This window comes from Entelurus aequoreus, linkage group LG04 (assembly GCF_033978785.1).
Source record: "Entelurus aequoreus isolate RoL-2023_Sb linkage group LG04, RoL_Eaeq_v1.1, whole genome shotgun sequence".
Lineage (NCBI taxonomy): Eukaryota > Metazoa > Chordata > Actinopteri > Syngnathiformes > Syngnathidae > Entelurus > Entelurus aequoreus.
In genome coordinates, this window is record NC_084734.1 from 3,455,380 (window position 1) to 3,464,159 (window position 8,780).

General features: G+C 39.9%; 1 protein-coding gene across 1 annotated transcript in view; it reads left to right on the forward strand.

The window, feature by feature from the left end:
* LOC133648089 (protocadherin alpha-C2-like) overlaps positions 1 to 8,780 on the forward strand; it is a 23,360-nt gene that overhangs the window by 1,659 nt on the left and 12,921 nt on the right. The window lies entirely within an intron of this gene.

Consider the following 8,780-nt stretch of genomic DNA (forward strand, 5'->3'; position numbering starts at 1 on the left):
GTCTTGTTCACAAGTGGGGGAAGAGTGGATCGTGAGATCGACAGGTGGATCGGTGCGGCGTCTTCAGTAATGCGGGCGCTGTATCGATCCGTTATGGTGAAGAAGGAGCTGAGCCGGAAGGCAAAGCTCTCAATTTACCGGTCGATCTACGTTCCCATCCTCACCTATGGTCATGAGCTTTGGGTTACGACCGAAAGGACAAGAACACGGGTACAAGGGGCCAAAATTAGTTTCCTCCGCCGGGTGGCGGGTCTCTCCCTTAGAGATAGGGTGAGAAGCTCTGCCATCCGGGGGGAGCTCAAAGTAAAGCCGCTGCTCCTCCACATGGAGAGGAGCCAGATGAGGTGGTTCGGGCATCTGGTCAGGATGCCACCCGAACGCCTCCCTAGGGAGGTGTTTAGGGCACGTCCGACCGGTAGGAGGCCGCGGGGAAGACCCAGGACACGTTGGGAAGACTATGTCTCCCGGCTGGCCTGGGAACGCCCCGGGATACCCCGGGAGGAGCTGGACGAAGTGGCTGGGGGGAGGGAAGTCTGGGCTTCCCTGCTTAGGCTGCTGCCCCCGCGACCCGATCTCGGATAAGCGGAAGAAGATGGATGGATGGATCTTCGAAATAAGTTTTTCAACATTAAGAGAGCTATCTGACATTGATTGATTGATTGATTGAAACTTGTATTAGGAGATTGCACAGTACAGTGCATATTCCGTACAATTGACCACTAATCGGTAACACCCGAATACGTTTTTCAACTTGTTTAAGTCCACGTTAATCAATACATGGCAGTGAATATGAAGTATCTACCTCTTTTAATCCAGTATACAGGGCATCCGGAAAGTATTCACAGCGCGTCACTTTTTTGCACATTTTGTTTTGTTACAGCCTTTTCCCAAAATGGAATAAATTCAATTTTGTCCTCAAAATTCTACAGACAATACCTCATAACGACAATGTAAACAATATGTATATTTTTTTAAGGTTTGCAAATGTATTCATAATTCAAATAAAAACTTGTACATAAGTATTTAGACCCTTTGCGCAATACTTTGTTAATGCACCTTTGGCAGCAATTACAGCCTCAAGTATTTTTTAATACGATGCCACAAGCTTGGCACACCCATCTTTGGACAGTTTGTCCCATTCCTCGTTGCAGCACCTTTAAAGTTCCATCAGATTTGATGGGAATTCTTTTTAGTCTCGTCAGTGTAGTGACCAAGAACCACTCCGTCAGATCTACAGCATTCCTTCCAGAACCTTCCAGGACAACCATCTCTGCAGCAATCCACCAATCAGGCCTGTATGGTAGTGGCCAGACGGAAGCCATTTCTAAGTAAAATGTTTGCCAAAATGCACCCAAAAGACTCCCAGACCATGAAAAACCAAATTCTCTGGTCTGGTGACACAAAGATTGAACTCTTTAGCAAGAATGCCAGGCGTCATGTTTGGATGAAACCAGACACCGCTCATCACCAGGCCGATACCATCCCTACAGTGAAGCATGGTGGTGGCAGCGTCATGCTGTGGGGATGTTTTTCATCGGCCGGAACTGGGAGACTAGTCAGCATAGAGGGAAAGATGAATGCAGCAATTTACAGAGACATCCTGGATGGAAAAACCAACGTTCACCATCCAACCTGATGAAGCATGAGAGGCGCTGTAACGAGGAATGGGCGAAACTACCTACAGATAGGTGTGCCAAGCTTGTGGCATCGTATTCAAAAAGACTTGAGGTTAAAATTTCTGCTAAAGGTGCATCAACAAAGTATTGAGCAAAGGCTGTGAATACTTACTGTATGTACTGTACATGTGTGTGGAGGTCTCTTTCCCTAGTGCAGGGGTCACCAACGCGGTGCCCGCGGGCACCAGGTAGCCCGTAAGGACCAGATGAGTAGCCCGCTGGCCTGTTCTAAAAATAGCTCAAATAGCAGCACTTACCAGTGAGCTGCCTCTATTTTTTAAATTGTATTTATTTACTAGCAAGCTGGTCTCGCTTTGCTCGACATTTTTAATTCTAAGAGAGACAAAACTCAAATAGAATTTGAAAATCCAAGAAAATATTTTAAAGTCTTGGTCTTTACTTGTTTAAATAAATTCATTAATTATTTTACTTTGCTTCTTATAACTTTCAGAAAGACAATTTTAGAGAAAAAATACAACCTTAAAAATGATTTTAGGATTTTTAAACACATACCTTTTGACCTTTTAAATTCCTTCCTCTTCTTTCCTGACAATTTAAATCAATGTTCAAGTAAATTTATTTGTTTCATTGTAAAGAATAATAAATACATTTTAATTTAATTCTTCATTTTAGCTTCTGTTTTTTCGACAAATAATATTTGTGAAATATTTCTTCAAACTTATTATGATTAAAATTCAATCCAGAAAATCTGTAGAATCAAATTTAAATCTTATTTCAAAGTCTTTTGAATTTCTTTTAAAATTTTTGTTCTGGAAAATCTAGAAGAAATAATGATTTGTCTTTGTTAGAAATATAGCTTGGTCCAATTTGTTATATATTCTAACAAAGTGCAGATTGGATTTTAACCTATTTAAAACATGTCATCAAAATTCTAAAATTAATCTTAATCAGGAAAAATTACTAATGATGTTCCATAAATTCTTTTTTTAATTTTTTCAAAAAGATTCGAATTAGCTAGTTTTTCTCTTCTTTTTTTCGGTTGAATTTTGAATTTTAAAGAGTCGAAATTGAAGATAAACTATGTTTCAAAATTTAATTGACATTTTTTTCGTGTTTTCTCCTCTTTTAAACCGTTCAATTAAGTGTGAATATCATTAATTATTAATAATAACAGAGTTAAAGGTAAATTGAGCAAATTGGCTATTTCTGGCAATTTATTTAAGTGTGTATCAAACTGGTAGCCCTTCGCATTAATCAGTACCCAAGAAGTAGCTCTTGGTTTCAAAAAGGTTGCTGACCCCTGCCCTAGAGGGTCCTCCTGAAGCTGACAAAAATTCACGCTAGTTCCGACGTCTGGTGTTATCAACAATGTCCTTTATTTGCAGCTCACACACGCTATGATAGCACACAACTTTTCAGTTCCCTCTGGTCTTCTTCTTCTCCGACTCTCGTGCGCGTGTGTGTGCCCATCAGCAACTCCAACCTTCCCCCGTGTGTCGGACCGGCTGCTGCTGATTAGCATGGCAGGTGATTGGATGATCAACCCCAGCTGGGTAATCCGATCACCTGCCAGCTGTGCTTCGAGGCCGGTCCATACACACCCCATTCCTGCAGGAGGCGTGCCGACCACACCCCCTTCCACAATGTGATTTGATTTTTATTTGTATATTTGCAAAATTAAAAAAAATTATAATAATTTTCACATTGTCATTTTGGGGTATTGTCTGTAAAATTTTGGGAACAACAATTAATTTATTCCATTTTGGGATAAGGCTGTAACAAAACCAAATGGGGAAAAAGTGAAGCGCTGTGAATACTTTACGGCTGTGGTGTACATTGGATTAAAATAGGTAAATATTTCATATCAGAGAGCTCTATGTATTTAGATGGTTTTATATAATGTTTTATGATTGCGCTATGAAAATATTTGATTTAGAATGAATGATTCCTACTTTGTGGGAATTCAATTATCGCGGTAATGTTAACAACGATATACACTACCGATCAAAAGTTTGGGGTCACATTGAAATGTCCTTATTTTTGAAGGAAAAGCACTGTACTTTTCAATGAAGATAACTTTAAACTAGTCTTAACTTTCAAGAAATACACTCTATTCATTCCTAATGTGGTAAATGACTATTCTAGCTGCAAATGTCTGCTTTTTGGTGCAATATCTACATAGGTCCATTTCCAGCAACTATCACTCCAGTGTTCTAATGGTACAATGTGTTTGCTCATTGGCTCAGAAGGCTAATTGATGATTAGAAAACCCTTGTGCAATCATGTTCACACATCTGAAAACACTTTAGCTCGTTACAGAAGCTACAAAACTGACCTTCCTTTGAGCAGATTGAGTTTCTGGAGCATCACATTTGTGGGGTCAATTAAACGCTCAAAATGGCCAGAAAAAGAGAACTTTCATCCGAAACTCGACAGTCTATTTTTGTTCTTAGAAATGAAGGCTATTCCACAAAATTGTTTGGGATACCCCAAACTTTTGAACGGTAGTGTACGAGGGACGACTGTATTTAAGTATACTATTTTTGTATTACTATCATAACTATTGCTGTTAATTTATAGACAATCAAACTGGAAGTGCATTCATCCAAATGTATTAAAAGCTTCAGAATAGGCCATTGTTTTGCACATGTAGGAATTTACATATGGTGTTTTTTCATGATGTACTGTATACGGGGGCCACACAACATGAGGCAAAAAAAAAAAGATGGGGGATCATGCAATCCTCATACATGTACTGTAAATACATTAATGGAAATAAAGTATTTTTTGCATATATCTACTTTCAAAAAGCCTATAAATTAAAGGTGGGTGCACGGGCCTGTAACCTGAAACATGGAGAGCTGTTACATCTGTATTCAGACAGCATTTAGGAGTGAGGTTTTTTTTTTTTCTTCTATTGAGGTCTAATTTACTCGAGTCAATTATTTTCAGGCGGAAAAAAGTTCCACAGCTCCTACAATCTTTTCGCCTTGGTAAGCTCTTTTCCACCTAGATGAATAAACACACTAAAATGCTAACATATGCTAATCGGAGCGCTCGCATTTCCATTTGCCCGCAGAGGACGGTGGGGGGGTTCATTAACTGAACAAACAGAAATTCCTTTCTGGAAAATATCACTTTAATTAAGAGCACGAACACACACATGCGAGCGGGGTCGACGGCTCCAAATGCCACACCTGGATGGGAGCTCAGGGGGGGCCTGGAGCTTCTCTCTTTTTCTATGTGTGCCCTTTTACTTCTTAATTCTCAGGGAAATTGTTCAACACATTACAGATGGCGACTGGCCAGGAACAAAGCTGGTTTAATTAGGTCGTCGTGTGGCTCAGACTGAGAATAATTTCATTATTAAGGAAAAAGGGTGCCCATAGAGAGCCATAGACGGAGCAGGGCGACCTCTCTGGGGTAAGGTGATCCAGAAGGGTTCATCCTATGTAGGTTAGCTTGATTAATATGCAATAAGTGGAGCGTCAACAGAGCTGCAGGAATAGCTTTTTTTTTTTGTATTCTACTAATGTTATTTCACTTTTTTGTCTGCAAACTGGCAATTCCTCCCTTTATAATCACTCCAATGACATATTATACTGGCTATTATAAGTTAAAGGCCTACTGAAAGCCACTACTAGCGACCACGCAGTCTGATAGTTTATACATCAATGATGAAATCTTAACATTGCAACACATGCCAATACGGCCGGGTTAACTTATAAAGTGACATTTAAAATTTCCCGGGAAATATCCGGCTGAAACGTCGCGGTATGATGACGTATGCGCGTGACGAAGTCAGTTTAACGGAAGTTATGGTACCCCGTAGAATCCTATACAAAAAGCTCTGTTTTCATTTCATAATTCCACAGTATTCTGGACATCTTTTGTAATTTGTTTAATGAACAATGAAGGCTGCAAAGAAGACAGTTGTAGGTGGGATCGGTGTATTAGCAGCGGACTACAGCAACACAACCAGGAGGACTTTGTTGGAGAGCAGACGCGCTAGCCGGCGACCTCACCTTGACTTCCTACGTCTCCGGGCCGCCAAACGCATCGGGTGAAGTCCTTCGTCCTTCCGCCGATCGCTGGAACGAAGGTGAGCACGGGTGTTGATGAGCAGATGAGGGCTGGCTGGCGTAGGTGGAGAGCTAATGTTTTTAGCATAGCTCTGTGCGGTCCGGTTGCTAAGTTAGCTTCAATGGCGTCGTTAGCACAGCATTGTTAACCTTCGCCAGCCTGGAAAGCATTAACCGTGTAGTTACATGTCCACGGTTTAATAGTATTGTTGATTTTCTATCTATCCTTCCAGTCAGGGGTTTATTTTTTTTGTTTCTATATGCAGTTAAAGCACGATGCTATCACGTTAGCTCGTAGCTAAAGCATTTCGCCGATGTATTGTCGTGGAGATAAAAGGCACTGAATGTCCATTTCGCGTTCTCGACTCTCATTTTCAAGAGGATATAGTATCCCAGGTGGTTTAAAATACAAATCCGTGATCCACAATAGAAAAAGGAGAGAGTGTGGAATCCAATGAGCCAGCTTGTACCTAAGTTACTCTCAGAGCGAAAAAAAATATGTATTTCACTGCATTCTAGTCCGTCACTCTAACGTTCCTCATCCACAAATCTTTCATCCTCGCTCAAATGAATGGGGTAATGGTCCGAATCGCTCTAGCTGCGTTGAAAACAATAGGAAAATATGAGGGAGTGAACAACTGACAACGTCACGCTACTTCCGGTAGGGGCAAGTTTTTTTTTTTATCAGAGACCAAAAGTTGCGAACTTTATCGACGTTGTTCTATACTAAATCCTTTCAGCAAAAATATGGCAATATCGCAAAATGATCAAGTATGACACATAGAATGGATCTGCTATTCCCGTTTAAATAAACAAAATTCATTTCAGTAGGCCTTTAAACTATCATGATAACAAAAACATAGACTTCCCTTTTCATCATGGTGGTCATTGGAGCTGCCCGTTGTCATGGTGCTGATCTTGTTTTGACCAATGGTCCTTTTCTTACTGACCGTGGCAGTGTGTCCGTTTGTCCACCAGAGGGCACATTTCAATGGGGAGTAATGTATGAGTGTCCCTGCAGAAAAAAAGCAGACATAAACATTGTGAAGAACAAAATAATTACGCAAATAAGGCCACAATAAGGTAAAAAAAAATACATATACAGTTCTGTAGCTTTAAATGTTCTGCGGTTTTATCCATTATAGAACAACACATGCACGACGTCTTGATTGAGCCTGCCAAAACAATATCATATTTTAATTGTTACTATGAATTATTGTGAAGTATAGAAGTTTAAACATTACACACGCATTTTTGGAAATGTACACCGTAAAACACAGGTGTCAAACTCAAGGCCCGGGGGCCAGATCTGACCCGCCACATCATTTTTGAATGGCCCGTGAAAGCCTGGAAATAATATGCATCAATAAAGTAGTTTATCTTTATCTTAAATACATGTACTGCATGAAATTATATATATTTTAAGCTTTATCTATCAAATAATGCAACAGATATTATAGTATTATACATTTGAAACATTTTTGGGGTAAAAACATACGTAAATATCTACTTAGCCTTTGGATTTCAAAGCAGGTTATTCATCAAATTGGACACCGTAAACATGACAATATATACTTTGTTTTAAACAGCTCGGTCTTCAGAATCCTACCGTAAGAAAAAAACTGCGGTACCATTTTTAAATTTACAGTAATACACTGTGAAAACAGCAAGTATATTTTTCATGCAAAAAAACAAAACAAAAACTAGCAGCTCAATCACCGGAATTTTACAGTAAAATAGAGTGTGACCATTTTACTGTACATTTCATGGTACAATTCTGCCATTTGTTTGACCGCAAAATCCACAGATTTTTTTTTGTTGTGAAGATGAAATGAAGTGAATTATATTTATATAGCACTTTTCTATAGTGCAGTGGTTCTTAACCTTGTTGGAGGTACCGAACCCCACCAGTTTCATATGCGCATTCACCGAACCCGAACCGTAATCATAAAATGATGTTATTATATTAAAGAAATACTATCCATCCATCCATCCATCCATTTTCTACCACTTATTCCCTTCGGGGTCGCGGGGGCGCTGGAGCCTATCTTAGCTGCATTCGGGCGGAAGGCGGGGTACACCCTGGACAAGTCACCACCTCATCGCAGGGCCAACACAGATAGACAGACAACATTCACACACTAGGGCCAATTTAGTGTTGCCAATCAACCTATCCCCAGGTGCATGTCTTTGGAGGTGGGAGGAAGCCGGAGTACCCGGAGGGAACCCACGCAGTCACGGGGAGAACATGCAAACTCCACACAGAAAGATCCCGAGCCCGGGATTGAACCCAGGACTACTCAGGACCTTCGTATTGTGAGGCAGACGCACTAACCCCTCTCCCACCGTGCTGCCCTAAAGAAATACTAATAAAGGTATATTTTACAAACAGAAAGTTACAGGAATGTACACATGATCCCATGTTTACATCTCATTGTGCAACATGTGAATGTTTTAGTGGGAACTAAATGCGATATCTGAAAGGGGTACACATTATTTCCAAAGCAGGACCTCCCACCCAGACATAAAACAAATTGACGGTAAATTATTAGTTGGCACAGTGCTATTAGATTTTAGTGCTGCTTTTGATATTATTGACCACAAACTACTACTTATAAAACTGTCTGCTTATGGTTTTAAACTCTCAGCGATTAACTGGATGAAAAGCTACCTAGTCAACAGACAGCAATGTGTCATGTTCAATGGAACCCTTTCAAATATTAAAACATTATATTGTGGTATTCCCCAGGGAAGTTGCCTGGGACCTTTATTATACTCAATATTTGTAAATGATATGTCATGTATTTTAAAGAATGGTTGCTGTGCAATTTACGCAGATGACACAACAATATATGCTTATGCTGATAATTGCACAGACCTGAGCAGTATACTACAAGACAAGGTTATGCAGATTTCTAAATGGGTTACAGAAAATAAGATGAAACTTAATATTTCCAAAACAAAATGTCTTGTTATTTGCTCAAAACATGCTCATAGAAAAGAACGCATATTGAATGTTTCTTTGAACGGAGTTCATATTGAACAAGTTAAAGAAGCCAGG